The following is a 16735-nucleotide window of genomic DNA, read 5'->3' as shown; positions in this document are numbered from 1 at the left end:
TGATTGACAAAAAAGGAAAATGGCAGATGATGGAGAAACTGGGGAAGCTGTTGGTGGAGCTATGAATTGGTCCAGCTACTCTAGAAAGCAATTTGTAATTGTGGCTAAAAAGTCATTAAACTGTGCATACCCTTTAACTCAAATGATACCAATATCCTAAAGAGATTAAAGAAAGAGGAAAAAGACCCATATGTAAAATATTAATAGCAATTCTTTCATGGTGGAAAAGAATTGTAAAAGTAGAAGGCACCCCACAATTCAGTAATGGATGAACAAATGATAGTGGATGAATGTGATGTAATACTATTGTGTCAGAAAAACCTAATCTGAATTGATGCAGAGTGAAAGGAGCAGAATCAAGAGAACAATATATAGAATAACAACATCATTGTAAGGACAAACAGCTTCGAAACACTTAAGAACTCTGATATAACAAAATGAACAGCCACAATTCCAGAGGACCCATGATGAAACATGCTACAGACCCCTTGACAGAGGTTATGGACTCAGGGTACAGATTGAGACATACAGTTTTTGGACATGACCAATGTGAAAATTTGTTTTTCTTGACTATGCATATTTTTTCAAAGGTTTTGTCTTCCATTCTTTTTTCAATGGCAAGAGAGGATAGAAGGAGAGAAGATAAATTTTTAAGTGAAAAAAAATTCCCTTTTGTCTGTAACTTATATGATATAGTACATAACAGCTATTTGTCTTCATGTCTTATCCCAACACCAGAATGTAAATTATTTGAAAACAGCAACCAAATCTTATACAATTTTTATATCTCTCCCAGTACCTAGCACAGTGCTGTGTACACCCAGTGAGTGCTTAATAAAAAAATTTTAAATTATGATATAAGGTTGCATTCTCCCAATATATACCTTGCTTCTTTCCATTGGCTTTGTATTACTTGTAATTTTGATTCTGCTGATATCATGATGTTCCATGAATTACAGTCATATAGTTTTGCTAGAACTGTATGGATTTTTTCTTAAAAAATAGGCTTTTGTGGCAGTGAGCAGTTTGGAAAATTGCTAGGCACTTTTCCATAAAACCCAATCTGATTCCATCAAATCCAATCTTCTCCTCCTATTCAGGCACAGACCAGGTTCATTTTCACTCAGAAGTTTTTATCCAGGTATTATATACTGATGGACTAACTCCATAGACTACCCATTCTACTGAATGTCCTAATATTAGGAATATACATTTTTATCCATTTTGTTGTTTTTTTTTTCAGTTTAGATCATTGGACCTGTCTCTTTTGAATAGCCATTAACTTCACTGAATGGGATGGGGGAGACGGGGGCATCGCCAGTCATCCTGATCTATTTCTTGCCACTGGACCCAGATGATTCCAGAAGAGAAAGTGAGTCTGGTGACCTTGCACAGCTCTCCCTCACTTAAATCCAAGTCACTTGTAAGTCAGAGCACCATCTTCCTGAAGTCATGGTCTTCTTCAAGAACGAAAGACCAAAAACAACTAAGTCCTTCATTGCTGGAGGGCATGAAGTCATCAGCAAAATGTCATCTGGAAACTGAAGGATCTGATGAACTAAGTCATTGATTAGGCATTTTCTTTTATTGAGACTGTACACAGGACATTCTTGATGATGATGGCAAATGCCTTTTGTGGATATGTCTTCCTGTTTTATGCATTGCATGATATTGATATTCAACAGATCACTGAACAAGGTGGTACATTTGTCATTGAATATTGTGTGATTTTTAATGCATCTGGGGGAAGATGTCTTATTTGAAGAGAATCTTAAAGACTGTATTGTACTCTGTTGTTGTTGTTCAGTCATTTTGGTCATGTACAATTCTTCAAGACCCCATTTGGGATTTTCTTGACAAAGATATTAGAGCCATTTGTCATTTCTTTCTCCAACACATTTTACAGATGAGGAAACTGAGGTAAATAGGGTTAGGTGACTTGCCCAGGGTCACTCAGTTAGTAAGTGTCTGAAGCCTGTTTTAAACTCATGCAGATGAATCTTCCTGATTCCGAGCCTATTCACTGTGCTATCTAGCTGCCCAACTGTGTTCTATAAACTCAAAAAATTTTTGACTTAAAAAAGACCATGAAATGATAGACATGGAAGCACCTGTTTTTTCACTCCAGGAGACTCAGTATTCTGGGTTCTATATTCCCCCCACCCAAACTCCATGGGATAGTGTTAGTCTTTCCTCCAAATGAGAGTGCCTTCCTGAGCATGGTTTGTTGTACTTATCCCAGGACAAAAAATTCCTAATTTGAGTTCCTAAATGCCATATAAGTGCCACAGACAATAGGCATTCAGAGAAGGAGTTCTATAAATGAGAATCTTAATAACACCCATCTCCCAGAGTTGTTGTGAGGATCAACTGAGATATTTGTGAAGCACTTAGCATACGGGTTGGTACATAGTAGGTACTTAATAAATGTTTATTTCCTTCTTCCCTTTCCTTAGAAAAATATAGAAATTGCTTTTCTTGGTGTTATAAAGAAAAAGTAGAAGGAGTGGTGTTAAAGTTCTGTTTCTCTGGTCTGCTTCCTGCACTAAGATCATATATTCTGACTCTGATGATGTAATGTGCTGTAGAAAATCATTTATGGAAATAATTTCACATGTTTTTATACATTTAGTATACCATTATACATGGTCTATTCCCACAAATGTTTTTTAGAGAGGAAAAAGTTGGCAATGTTTACATAGTGGATGATGTCTTCTCAGTCCCATTGGGGGGGAGGGGTTGGTATCTTCCATTATCTTTTCCATTCTTTTTGAATCTTTACCTTTTTGTGATATCTTGAAAATTGGTCCCTGAATGCCTTTTAAAATTATATCTCTACTAGCAAAGATTTCTGTGTATTTTTGGTCAGTACACTGTCATTCATATTTCCTCAAATTGTATTTCAGATACTGAGGTGCTAGATTCTGAATGTGGACACTCCATCATCTTCACTGAATATATTGAATTTAATCTTGTTTATTTCTTGCAAATTAAAACAATCTCAAGATATCATTTTGCATCTACCAGATTGACTCAATTTACAGAAGGAGAAAGTGACAAATGTTGGTGAAGATGTGGAAAAATTGGAACACTAATTCATTGTTGGTGGAATTGTGAAATAATCCAACCATTTTGGAGAGTGATCTGGAATTATCCCCAAAGAGTTATTAAACTACCCATACCCTTTGACCCAGAAATACCACAACTGATCTTTTTCCAAAAATGATTAGGGAAAAAGGAAAAGAACCATTTTTGTTCTAAAATGTTTATAGCAGGTCTCTTTGTGGTGGCAAAGAACTTTAAATTGTGGGGATGCCCATTAATTGGGGAATGCCTGAACAAGTTGACCATTTCATACAACTTCTGGAATAAGAATATTTTTCAGATGGAGAAAAAACTTTCTCCAGCCCCTTCATTTGACAGATGAGGAAACTGAGTTCCATAGAAGGGAAGTGACTTGCTCAAGGTGGCATAGCTAGTCAGTGGCTAGTATTGTTTGTCCTTCATGCTCAGAGAGGACCAAAAAGACATCATGATGTCAAGGTTCATGTACATAGAGTGTGTCCGACTGTGTCTGGTCATGCCAATACAAGCTCAAAAGGTTCTATCACAGGTCAGGCACAAACAGTCTCTATGACCATTAGGGAGAGAGATGTCTCTAAATCTGTGCACTTTGCTTTGAGCTACTACAATTCTGCTTTGCTCACAGAGCACAGAACCTTCTTTCATGTGGGCATGCCATGCTGGATGATCCTTGTCTCCCATGTCTCACAATCAGTTCCAAAATTCTTCAGAGAGATCTTGAGAGTGTTCTTGTAATGCTTCTTTTTTTTGCCTTTTTTTTTGGTCTTTTGGAGGGGGGAAGGCAGGGCAGTTGGGGTTAAGTGACTTGCTGTATCAGCAATGCCATATTCACAATGCCTATAGAGATTACAAATATGCTGATATAATTATCCATTACAAAATACGTCATGTTGGCTTGGTTTTCAAACTGATTGTGTTAAAACCCAGAGTTTGTTAATCCCACCTGTGGGATGGGCTTGTTGATGTGAAAAGAAAGTCCTGAACTGGGAGGAGCTGGTGATGTAGATTTGGAGAGACACAAGAGAGAGGCGAAAGATTTCTTTTTGGGAAGCAGCACCTCGTGGAGAGAGAGAGAGACTAAGAGAATTGCTGGTGGCCGCTTTGAATTGCCCTGGACTTTTGAGACCTGCCCCCTGAGCTGCCAAGGACTGAGGAGACATGGCTGTTTTGCTGGTACTTTGTCTGTCTGTTTTGATGTTATTTTGCCAGATTTGTCCACTGGTGAAAGACTGTCCTTTTGTTGAAGAAGTCCTGGAACCTGGCTGTTCGCTAAGAAGGCCTGCGACTGTCCTGCAGACAGAGAGTGAATACTGTCCACTGGTGAGGGACAGTACTGTTGTTGCAGGGGTCTGGAGACTGTCCTGCAGACAGAGTGAATACTGTCCACTGGTGAGGGACAGTGCTGTTGTTGCAGGGGTCTGGGAGCCTTTCTGTTGGTTCAGAAGCCCTGAAGAAGGATTTTCTTGTTGTATGTTTACAGAAATCCTGGGAGAGGGCTTTGCTAATGTGTTCAGGGGTTCTAGGACTGTTCTACAGACAGAGGATAAATTCATGAAGGGACTGGCAATGTATCTTGTGGCTTTGCTAAGCCTTGTCTCCCCAGGAACTAAGATTGCTGAGAACTTGCCTCGTGTCAAGATGAAGAAAAGACCTCCATTTGGGTATTAAGTGCTGTGTTTAAACTTGATGTAACTCTGGGGTAGATTCAATTGTGATCCTGGGGGTGGGGAACTTTTGACCTTATTGTGCTCTGTGATTGACAAATGAAGGTACTTTACCTATGTTTGGAAACTAATCTCCATTTGAGAAGAGGGGTTTTGTGGTGGACTTAATTAAGGTATAGCCTAGGGATGGAGTAGTATTTAGAACCGGGACTTTGTAATTGATTGAATGATTGGAAGATCCTGGGGTGGGGTAGTACTTGGAGATTATTTAATCACACTTAGTAAATGCTGTATTTTGAATGATGTCATGTTTTGATCTTCTCTGTTCTGGGTTTGTTACTGAATAAAATAGAGAGCACCTATGCTGGTATTTTGAACCTGGGAAGTTGCCTTTGCTTGGTATTACATTACACTTGCCCAAGGTCACATGGCTAGTAAGTATCAAGTGTCTGAGGCCAGATTTGAACTCAGGTCCTCCTGACTCCAGGGCTGGTACTCTATTCACTGCACCACCTAGCCTCTCCCTTGTATTGCTTCTTCTGCCCACCATGTGAGTGCCTGCCTTATGTGAGTTCTCCATAAAATAGTCTTTTAGGCAAATGTACATCTGGTGCTTGAACAACATGGACAAATCATCAGAGTTGCATTCTCTGCACTAGGGCTTGAGAATTCAGTTTGAGAAAAGACTTCAGTATTCAGGTCTTTATTTTGCCACATGATCTTCAGAATCTTCCTAAGACAATTTAAATGGAAGTGGTTTACTTTTCTGGCATAGCATTGGTAGATTGTTCAGGTTTCATAGGCAGACAATAATAAGGTTAGTACAACAGTTCTGTAGACCTTTAGTTTAGGTGTTAGGTTAGGCAGCCTGATACCTCTTCTCCCCCACACATTCTGTCAGAGCCCCCCAAATACTGAGTTAGCTCTGGCAATGTGTACATCAACCTCATTATCTATGTGGACATCCTCGGAAAGTATACTGCCAAGGTAAGTGAGCTTATCTACAGCATTCAAAATTTCTCCATTTTATGTAACTGATGGTTTCATGTATGGATGGTGTGGACCTGTTTTCTTGATGTTGTCAGGATAAACTTAGCAAAGTGGCAAAGAATCAATCAATTCATACTCTACTGCATCTCAGTTTCAGAGGCTGCATTTGCACAACCATCTGCAAACAAAAAGTTGCACGCAAACTCTCCCTCCATTTTAGTCCTGGATTATAGCCTTTTCAAATTAAATAATTTACTGTCAGCATGGTAGTTAATCTTGATGCCATTTTTTCCTCATTGAAAGTGACAAAATGGATGAAAACATCATGCTAAAAAGCATGAGAGCAAGCACACAGCCCTTTGATGACTGGAAGAGCATGAGAGCCTCGTCCATTACCCAGCACCTGTACAAGCATGCCATCATTGAACTAGTGTACAATATTGATGAACTTCTTTAAGCAACCAAATTTTGCCATGACCTTCCATAATCCCTCATGACTGACAGTATCAAAAGCCTTGGTCGTATCAGTGAATGCTTTGTACAGACTTCTGTTCTGCTTCTGGAATTTCTCTAGAGTTGTCAGGCAGCAAACACCATATTAGCCATCCCTCAGCTCTTTCTGAAGCCTCTCTGGCTCTCAGGTAGATGACCATCTTCCAGGGAAGGATCAGATGAAGGAGAACTCTGGTAAAGAACTAAGAAAGACACCACCTTGTGGTTGTCACAGGACAACCTATTTCCTTTTCCTTTATGTAGATGGACAATAGAGGCATCCTTGCTCTGCTGGGGGATAACCTCCTCTTGCCATATAACCCAGAAGATTTCAGTCAGCTTTTGTATAAGCAGTGGACCTCCTGCCTTGTAGATCTCTGATATAATGGAATCATAGCAGGCACTTTGCCACACAAGAAGACTAATGGCATTCCAAACCTCTTCTTCAGATGGAAGTTTGGCTAGAGGAAGACTGACTTCAACCTGAGGTAAATGGTCAATGGCTTTCAGCATTGATTGATAATGGTCTACTGAGAACACTCTGGAAGGGTTCAGCCCATCTCTCCAAGATCATGTTGTCATCATTGATCAGTATGGCTCCATCAGTGCTGAGTAGGTGAGAGGCACCAAAGGTCTTTGGCCCATAAATAACCTTCAGGTATTGCATAAAATGCTTTGGATTGTTACCATCAACATAAAACTGAATTTTATCTGCCTTCTTACAGAGCCAAGAATCCTGTATCTCTCTAAGCTTTACTTGCACTTTACTTTTGATGGAGTTAAATGCTGCCTTTTTAGAGATGGATGAACTATCCTTCTGGTAGAACCTGTAGAGTTCTCATTTTTCATTCTGAATTTCCTTGTCATTTTCATCAAACCAATCCTGATGTTTGCCAATGTTCTGGCCCACATGAGTAAATGTGGCACTGTTCACCAGGTCTCTGAAAGCTGCCCACTCCTTTCCACTCCACTGTTGCCAACTGTGGGTTGGCTCAGCTTTCCCTCCAAGTCAGTAACAAACTGTTCACACACAGAGAAGTGCTCTAATCTGTTGATATTGAGTCTTCTGATAGTTGTCGTGCCTTGGAGCTACCTCTTCTGTTGAATGTGAATATTTAGCTTGGGGAGGATACGTTTATGATTGGTCCAACGCTCTGTACCACACATTGCCTTCTTCACTCTCAATTCTGTCTGTCTCTTCTCCTTACAATGACAGTCTATTAAAAGCCAATGTTTGCTGCAAGACTGCATCCAAGTTTTGTTGTATTTAGGTAAATGTCAGACAGTGTTGGTGATGAGAAGGTCATGAGATGCACAAGTCTTCAATAATAAGTGACCTTTACTGTGGCTGTTTCTGACTTCATTCCTCCCAGGTATCCCTGCCATGTCTATTAATCTGTGCCTACTCTTCCATTAAAGCCACCCAGAATTATAATGTTTTCTTTCAGCATATTGATGATGAGGGTCTTCAGGCTTTCATAAAATTTTTCTTTGACCTCATCAGGATTCATCATGGTGGGAGCAAACACAGTGATGATGGTGGCATGGTGCTTTCCTGCAAGTGGCAATTGCATTGTCACGAGCTTGTCATTTACTCCTTTTAGGAGGTATACAACCTTGTTGACTAAATAAGTTTTTATTGCAAAACCTATGCCAGCTTCATGGAGCTAACCATTTTTGCAACCACTCCAGCTAGCGTGATAAGTTGGCCTTCATTTGCCAGCCTTGTTTCACTGAGGGCTGCTATTTGGATGTGATACCTGCTGAGTTCTCTCAGAACAAGGGCTATTCTTTTTTTAGGTCTACTGGATATCATATTGTACATAAGTGTGCAAATGTTCCATGTGCCAATGGTGAGTGAAATTATCTTTGCAAAAGTTTTTGTACATGTTGCTTTTGTGTTTTGACTACAGGGTGAGATCTTCACCCACTGTGGTAAGCAGGCCAGGGTTAGGTAAAGCAGACAATTTTTAGGGCACCTTTTCTATCCTCATGCCAGGAGGTGAGCAGTTTGGTCCTTAAAAAAGGCTGTTCATATAAGAAATGATGAGCAGGATGCTCTTAGAAAAACTTGGAAAGACTTTCATGGACTGATGAAAAATGAAATGTAGGGGTTGCTAGAAGGTGCAGTGAATAGAGCACAGACCCTGGAGTCAGGAGGACCTGAGTTCAAATCCAGCCTCAGACACTTAATACTTACTAGCTGTGTGACCTTAGGCAAGTCACTTAATCCCAATTGCCCTGCCTTCCCCCCTCCAAAAAGCAAAAAAAAATAACAATAAAGAAATGTATTGTGTACAAAGTAACAGCAATATTGCATGATGATCAACTGTGAATGACTTAAAAATTCTTAGCAATACAATGATCCAAGACAATTCTGAAGGACTTATGATGAAAAATGCTCTCCATCCCCAGAGAAAGAAATAATGATGTCTGAATACAGATTGAAGCATACTTTTACTTTATTTTTCTTGAGGGTTTGGGTTTTGGGGGTTTATGTTTTCTTTCACAACTTACTATTATGGAAATATTTTGCAAGACTATATAAGTATAACCTATGTCGCATTACTCATCTTCTCAATGAGGGAGGTGGGGAGGGAGGAAGGGAGAGAATTTGAAACTCAAAGTCTTAAAAACAAATGTTAAAAACTGTTTTTACATGTAACGGAGGAAGAATAAAATATTAATTTTTTTAAAAAGGCTGCTCAGACACCCAGTGTACCAATAAATCCCCCTGCTTCTTCAGACCAATGAGAAGATGACACTAGGGCCTGGGCCGCCTGTAATCATAGTAGTAATTACAGCTCCCAATGTATCTCTACCAACTGTTTTGTCACTAGCCAGTGCCGCAGAACTTCAAGGTAGGTAAAATAATAGGAAAATAATACAATGATAAAATCGTTAAATTATTGAATAATAAAATAGTATGGGTGATGCCTTTTGACTTATGTGTAAACTGGATTTAAGTGGCAGAGTTGCACAAAGTCCTCAGCCTCATTCTCTCATGAGTCATTACTCATGATTTTGAATACTAAATTATATAGTGCAACAAATAGATATTCCTACTACTCAAAGTCAAAAATAGCTCCATGATTTGTCTTCTAATTTAAAAGACAAACAAGTACTCTCAATTTATTTATATACTTGCTGGTGAGGTTACTGAAGGGTGATGTCTTTTTGTAATTGATATGAACAAACATCTTCCCTTAACTAAAATCTAAGATAATTGAAAGATTTGGGGGAAGAAGAAGAAAGGTAAATAGAAAGGTATTAGAATAGTGTCTTGTTTCCAGAGCAGAGCCATCCACTAAGAGGTACTTCCTGAGACTCATGGGAATCTTTCATGATCTTTCTTCCCTGTGGGGGAAAAAAAGGGAACTTGGAGTTTGGCAGTGAACAGATGTGTATTGGGTAAGCGCTGATTTAAATGAGGCCTTTAAACTTAGACTGCTGAGCTTGCATTGCTAAGAGTACTAAAAATAAACATGCCAAATCAGAGGTGAGTAATTATTTTGACTACAGGGATGTCTGAAGGATCTCACCAACTCCCAAGGGTTACACACTCATAAACTATACCCAGTTAAGATCAAAACCTACCCCATCACCAAAAATGCCAGGTTTCTTAACCTTTTTTCAGGGGTCATGAACCCTTTTCCTTGGTGAAACCCATGGCCTCCTTCTCAGAACAATGTTGTTAAAGGCACAAAGATAAGGTGAGCCTGCCCTTTCAGGATAATCGGGCAGTTTGTCCACTGATGTCTTAACATCTGGGACTATAGGTAGTTTTGCACTTTTATGGGGTGGGGAAGCAGCTGTGACCAGCCACTAAATATCTTGGTCTTTCCTGTCCTAACTTTGCCCCTTGGCAAGCTTAAGAATAATTCACATGTGAACAAGCATTTAAAGGTTCAAAGTACTTTCCTCAAAACAATCTCTGAGGATCAAGTGAGTTAACATACGTGAAATGCTTTGTAAATCTTAAAGAGCTAAACAAATTCTAGTTATTGTTGTTGTTGAGGAAGTGGATTATCAATCCTCTTTTAAAGGTGAAGGAAACTGAGGCTCAGAGAGGTAAAGGAAGTCCAAGCCGAAGTGCTCTTCCTACCACAGCAAGCATTTCTCCCCATGCTCCTCTTCCAGGCCTGTTGGATTGCAGTTGCTTTGTCCTAATACACGAGAGACGGCCAAAATGCCTAACATCCCACAGTTTACTCACTTCAGTGCTTGGAATTTTTTTTTCAACTTTGAGATGATTTCTTTAATGTCTGATTAAATGTGTTTCTTGATGAGGTGTAAATCTCTGTTAATCTTGCTTTTGGTACATTCATGTTTGATTTATGGGATAATTTTTCATTTGAGGTATCATAGAGAAAGAGTAGTAAGGTGGCACAGTAGATAGAGTGCTGGGTCTTGAGTCAGGAAGACTCGTCTTCCTGAATTCAAATCTGGCCTCAGATACTTACTAGCTATGTGACCCTGGACAAGTCACTTAACCTTAAACCTCAGTTTCCTTATCTGTAAAATGAGCTGGAGAAGGAAATGGCAAACCACTCTAGTGTCTTTGCCAAGAAAACCCCAAATGGGGTCACGAAGAGGTGGACACGACTGAAATAACTGAACAACAAACGATCATCCATAGAAACTCCCAGATCCAAGTATGTTTCCTTGTGTATGCATGTGTTCTAACTACAAAAATATCTATAGCAGGGGTTTTTTAAAGACCTTTTTTAGGACATGGAACCTTTTCACTGTTGGTGAAGCCTATGAACCCCTTATCAAGATAAAGTTTTAAAATGCAGAAAATAAAATATACCCTTTAAAAATGTCTTTTATATTACAAAAGGAAACCAATTTTATTGTAATATACTTATCGATACATATGTGTATATATTTGTTAAAGCAAGTTCAAAGACCCCGGTTTAATAACCCCTGATATATGGGATCATACATTTAGAGCTGAAAGAGATTATAGAGGCCATCTAGTCTAATACCTTGATTTTAATTTAATGATTGACTTGCCCAAGGTCACACAACTAGGAAGCTAAACTAAGGTCTTCTACCTCAAAGTCCAGATTCTTCACACTGCTATCATCCCCATGTGTCACAGTTCATGTTTGTACATCCTCTAAACAGATAGTCATTAATGTATCTATTTTTATCTTCACCTTTTTCTCTTCCTATAATCACCTCCTCTAGGCCTGTCCCTAGGGAAGCAGCATCTCCCACCTCTCTTTGACACATAGGTTTCCATTTGCAGTTTCAGCTTCTAGGTTCCATGCTGCCTACAGGACAAAGTCCATTTCATTCAATTCAACTCAACCAACATTTATCAAGGTCCTGCTGCATACAAGGCAGTGTGCTAATTGTTAGGGATATAAGGACAGAAATCAGACTGCTCCAAGGAGTTTTTGTTCCATTGGGGTACATGATGCACATGCAGCTAAATAAATATAAGGCAATATTGGGGAGAAAGGCAATGCTACCATCTGGGAGGCTCAGAGGAGGAATCATAGACAGTCCAAACTCTTTAACCCAGGATTTTATAATGTGAGTTTCCATGGACCCACAAAGGGTCTATGGATAGATTTCAAGAGGTCCCTGAACGTGAATGGGTAAAATTCATACCTTTATTTTTAAAAATGATTTTCTTTTTAATTTATGGAATAAAACAAGCATCTCTATAACATTTTATAATAAAAATATGATTGCACTTGAAACTACAAATTTATTATGTACAAGTTGTTATTCCTTTTAAATATATAATAAAGGTATCATGTAAATTTCTTTTTTTTCTTACCTCCCCAGAACCCACTGGAGAGATGGCTGCCATCAGACACAAATAGCTATATATATTTAAAAGTATATACATACTTCTATTTATAAGTTCTTTCTCCGGATAAAGATAGTATCTTTCTTCATATGACCTTTATTTTTAATTCATATATCTATAAGAGTGAAAATGACTTAGTCACTCAAAGTTGTTCTTAAAACGATATGGTTATCAAGAGAATGTTGTATATAGTGACACCTTTATTTTTGCTAACCTTTGGTTTCCTTTGTAGCGAGTGCTATGTATTTTATCTTATACATACAATTTAAAGACATTATTCTGAGGTTTCACCAAACTGCCAAAGGGGTCCATGAAACACAAGAGAGGTTAAGAACTCCTGACATTTAAGGCCCTCCCTGATATGTCCCTAACCTGTCTCTGCAGCACTGTTACCCACTCATCCCATACATTTTTTAAAAAAATTATTTATTTGTTTTTAATTTTCAACATTCACTTCTATAAGATTTTGAGTTCTAGGTTTTTCCCGCTCTCTCTCCTTACCCCTCCCCAAACAGTGTGCAATCTGATATAGACTACACATGTACAGTCATATTAAATATATTTCCACATTAACCATGTTGTAAAGAAGAATTAGAACCAAAGGGAAAAATCATGAGAAAGAAGAAACAACAACAAAAAAAAGAGAAAATATGTATGTTTCAATGTGCATTCAGATTCCATAGTTCTTTCTCTGGATGAGGATAATACTTTCAATCATGAGTCTTTTGGAATTATCTTACATCTTTGCATTGCTCAGAAGAACTAAGTCATGGTCATCATACAATGTTCCTCTTACTGTGTATAATGTTCTCCTAGTTCTGTTCACTTTACTCAGCATCAGTTCATGTAAGTCTTTCTAGATTTTTCTGAAATCTGTCTGCTCATCATTTCTTGTGGAACAATAGCATTCCATTACATTCATCATATACCACAACTTGTTGACCTATTCCCCAATTTATGGGGGAATTTCCAATTTCTTTTTTTTTTCTTTAACATGTGCACTTTTATTTGAACTGGTCTTAAGTCAGTGTACAGGTAAAGCTCCTCGCCTCCCCCATGTACTAGCACCAATCTCAAAACTCACAGGGAGACTATAAAAGGCCACATTCACATCTATGTTGGGGGCAGGGAGGGAATTTAGGAGGCCATTCCATATGGCTGGCAATTAAAAAAAAAAGGAACAAGTATTAAGGCAGAAGAAACAAAAAGGTTTTGGGTTTTTTTAAGGATTACATAATTTACATTTAAAGCAAAACTAGTACCTTCCCTCCTCCCCCTCCCCATCTGGATCTTTGTTACATTGCTCCTTTGACAGCCTTCACAGAGGCTTGTAACTCTGTAACAATGCATTATACAATATTTAGAACGACTATTTAAAAAAAAAACAACAAATGTACAATCAGAGTCCTGAAGATGCACTGGAGAAATTTGGGGATGTTTGCCTCCAACATACTTAGACTGCTCATCACCTTCAACTGTTCCATTTTTTAAATCCTGAGTCAAGCGCCAAACCCCCCCCAAAAAAACCCCCAAAAACAAATAAAGCCATGCCAATCTCATCTCCTTTTTTTGGGGCAATTATCATGTCATCATGTCACACCCTTTGACAAAAAAAAAATTAAAAAACACAAACAGTCCATTTAGAAGCATTTGCGGTAGACAATGGAGGGCCCAGATTGATCATACTCCTGCTTGCTGATCCACATCTGCTAGAAGGTGGAAAGAGACGCTAGGATGAAGCCTCCAATCCAGACTGAGTATTTGCACTCAGGTGGGGCAATGATCTTGATTTTCATTGTGCTGGGAGCTAGGGCTGTAATCTCCTTCTGCATCCTGTCAGCAATGCCTAGGTACATGGTGGTACTACCAGACAATATGGTGTTGGCATACAAATCCTCACGGATGTCAACATCACACTTCATGATTGTGTTGAAGATAGCTTTGTGGATTCTATAGGATTCCATACCTAAGAAAGATGGTTGGAAGAGAGCTTCTGGGCATTGGAACCTCTCGTTGCCAATGGTGATAACCTGACCATCAGGGAGCTCATAGCTCTTTTCCAGAGAGGAGCTGGATGCAGCAGTGGCCATGTCCTGCTCAAAGTCTAGGGCGACATAACACAGCTTCTCCTTGATAGCACGCACTATTTCCCTCTCAGCTGTGGTGGTGAAACTGTATCTTTTCTCAGTCAGGATCTTTATGAGGTAGTCCGTCAGATCATGGCCAGCCAGATCCAGACAGAGGATGGCATGGGGAAGGGCATAACCTTTACAGATGGGCACAGTGTGGGTCACACCATCACTGGAATCTATCACAATACCAGTGGTACGACCAGAGGTATGCACAGGGACAGACAGCACAGCCTGGATGGCAACGTTTGTGGCTGGGGTACTGAAGCTCTCAAACATAATCTGAGTCATCTTTTCTCTGTTGGCTTTGGGGTTCAGGGGGGCTTCTGTGAGCAGCACAGGGTGCTCTTCAGGGACCACACGAAGATCGTTGTAGAAAGTATGATGCCAGATCTTCTCCATGTCATCCCAGTTGGTGACAATACCATGTTCAATGGGGTACTTCAGGGTCAGAATACTTCTCTTGCTCTGGGCCTTATCCCCCACATAGCTGTCTTTCTGGCCCATACCCACCATCACACCCTGATGTCTGGGGTGCCCAACAATGGAAGGGAAGACAGCCCAAGGGGCATCGTCTCCTGCAAAGCCAGCTTTGCACATTCCAGAGCCATTGATAACAACAAGAGCAGCAATATCATCATCCATGGTGAACTTTGAAGTGTCAAGTTTAAACCCTTAAGAGAAGAGAGGAGATGGTGCCACACCTGGAGGCAGGGGGGAGGCTTTGTGCATGCTGGGTGGAAGAGCTCACAGCTCCCAATTTCCACTTTCTAATTCTTAGCCACCACAAAAAGAGCTACTATAAATATTTTTGTACACATGGGTCTTTTTCCCATTTTAATGATCTCTTTAGGATACAGGCCTAGAAACAGTATTTCTGGGTCAAAGAGTATGCACATTTTTATAGCCCTTTGGGCGTAGTTCCAAATTGTTCTCCAGAATGGTTGGATCAGTTCACAACTCTACCAACAATGCATTCATATTCCAAATTTCCCACATCTTCTCCAACATTCATCATTTTCCTCTTTCATCATGTTAGTCAATCTGATGGATGTGATCTGGTACCCCAGAGTTGTTTTAATTTGCATTTCTCTAATCTATAGTGATTTAGAGCATTTTTTCATATGACTATAGATAACTTTAACTTCTTCATCTGAAAATTGGCTGTTCACATCCTTTGACCATTTATCAATTGGGGAATGATTTGTGTTCTTATAAATTTGACTCAGTTCTCTATATATTTTAGAAATGAGATCTTTTTCAGAGATACTGGCAGAAATGAGGTCTTTATCAGAGATACTGGCATGCCTTTTTCTTACACATTGGATTGCCAACCATTCCCCTAACACATTATATGCTTTCTTTCCTGCCTCTGTGTCTCTGTTCTAGACCATAGCCCCTCCTCTCCACCCCCACCTCCCTGCCTTTTCTAGAATGCTTTCCCAGGCCTAAAAACATCCTTTTCCCCTGTAACTTCTCTGTCTCTGGCAAAAGAAAAGGGGGAACAAACTAAAAGATGATTACTAGTAGAGACCCCTGCCTTTTTCCATAAAACCTTTGATGCCTGTAATGTTAATAGAATAGGAAGATCTTCCCCACCTATTAATAGGTCTAACACATGGAGCCTGAGTCACATGGACCCTAGGCCACATGGATCTCAGAGTGTGGGAGGAGCTTGCCCAAGGAGGAGAGAGAGCAGAGGGCAGAGAGTGAGAACAGAGAGCACAGAGAGAGAAAGAAGCAGCTTGAGTGGGTGGAGGGAGGAACTTGCCTAGGGGAACTTGTTTATGGGGAGGCCTAACAGAAAGAAGGTTTAAGATGTCAGCACTTCCTGGATCAGTGATGGATACCTTGTTAAATCTTACCTCCTGCAAATAAATATTTTGGTTTTGCCTTTGAGGAAGAGAGTTTATTACATTTTGTGAATCTACCCTGGAAATACGCATGCATATTCATAGTGACTGCTGTGCGTATCTCATTGGTGTTACAACACCCACTGAGCTGCTCTATTGTGAAAAGACAAGACCCAGATTTTCCCACATGGAATGAGGAAGTATAAAGCTCTCCAGAGGACTGCTGCTATGAGTAGCTCTAAGATTCTGATCACATAGTATAGTGAACTCTCTATTCAGCAGTAAACTAAAGCAAAACATTCATAGAAACCAAAGTACAGCACTCACAATGACATAACATAACAACTTATCACTAAAGTGGTCACATAGTTTTAAACAAAAGATATCATGCAGTAAGTCCTTAACTCAATCATCCTTAAGGAGCAATCCTCCTTAAGGGATTCAAAGTACAAAGGTCTCCCACCCCTAGGTCACATTGTCTTAATCTCTTCAGTCAGAAAGTTTTCTTTCTTCTTGATTGGAGACTAGCTTCCAATCATCCTTAAGGGGTACAAGTTCAAAGTACAAAGTTCTCCCACCCCTAGGTCACAATAAATTATGATTTTGTCAGTCAGCACTAAATACCCAAGAAGATGTCCTTTCATCTTGGCTCGAGGCTGGCTCCCAAATCCCATGGTTCCTCTTCCATGCTCC

General features: G+C 39.6%; 1 protein-coding gene and 1 pseudogene across 4 annotated transcripts in view; both read right to left on the bottom strand.

Annotated features, from left to right (window-relative positions):
• Nucleotides 1–13123, bottom strand: part of DDX3X (DEAD-box helicase 3 X-linked) — a 78329-nt gene extending 65206 nt beyond the window's left edge. For all 4 annotated transcript variants that reach the window (XM_069065727.1, XM_069065728.1, XM_069065729.1 and 1 more), the window contains exon 1: nucleotides 13113–13123. The gene's annotated coding sequence lies outside the window, so the exon portion shown is untranslated. The remainder of the gene's footprint in view (nucleotides 1–13112) is intronic.
• Nucleotides 13124–13637: 514 nt separating this feature from the next.
• On the bottom strand, nucleotides 13638–14951 carry LOC138144373 (actin, cytoplasmic 1 pseudogene; annotated as a pseudogene).
• Nucleotides 14952–16735: the final 1784 nt, after the last annotated feature.

Source organism: Petaurus breviceps, unplaced genomic scaffold, assembly GCF_028583685.1.
Source record: "Petaurus breviceps papuanus isolate PSGF00001 unplaced genomic scaffold, PetGlider_PUasm1.0 90700, whole genome shotgun sequence".
Classification (NCBI taxonomy): domain Eukaryota; kingdom Metazoa; phylum Chordata; class Mammalia; order Diprotodontia; family Petauridae; genus Petaurus; species Petaurus breviceps.
Note: the sequence above shows the minus strand (reverse complement) of the source record. Positions and strands in the feature narration are given on the sequence as shown.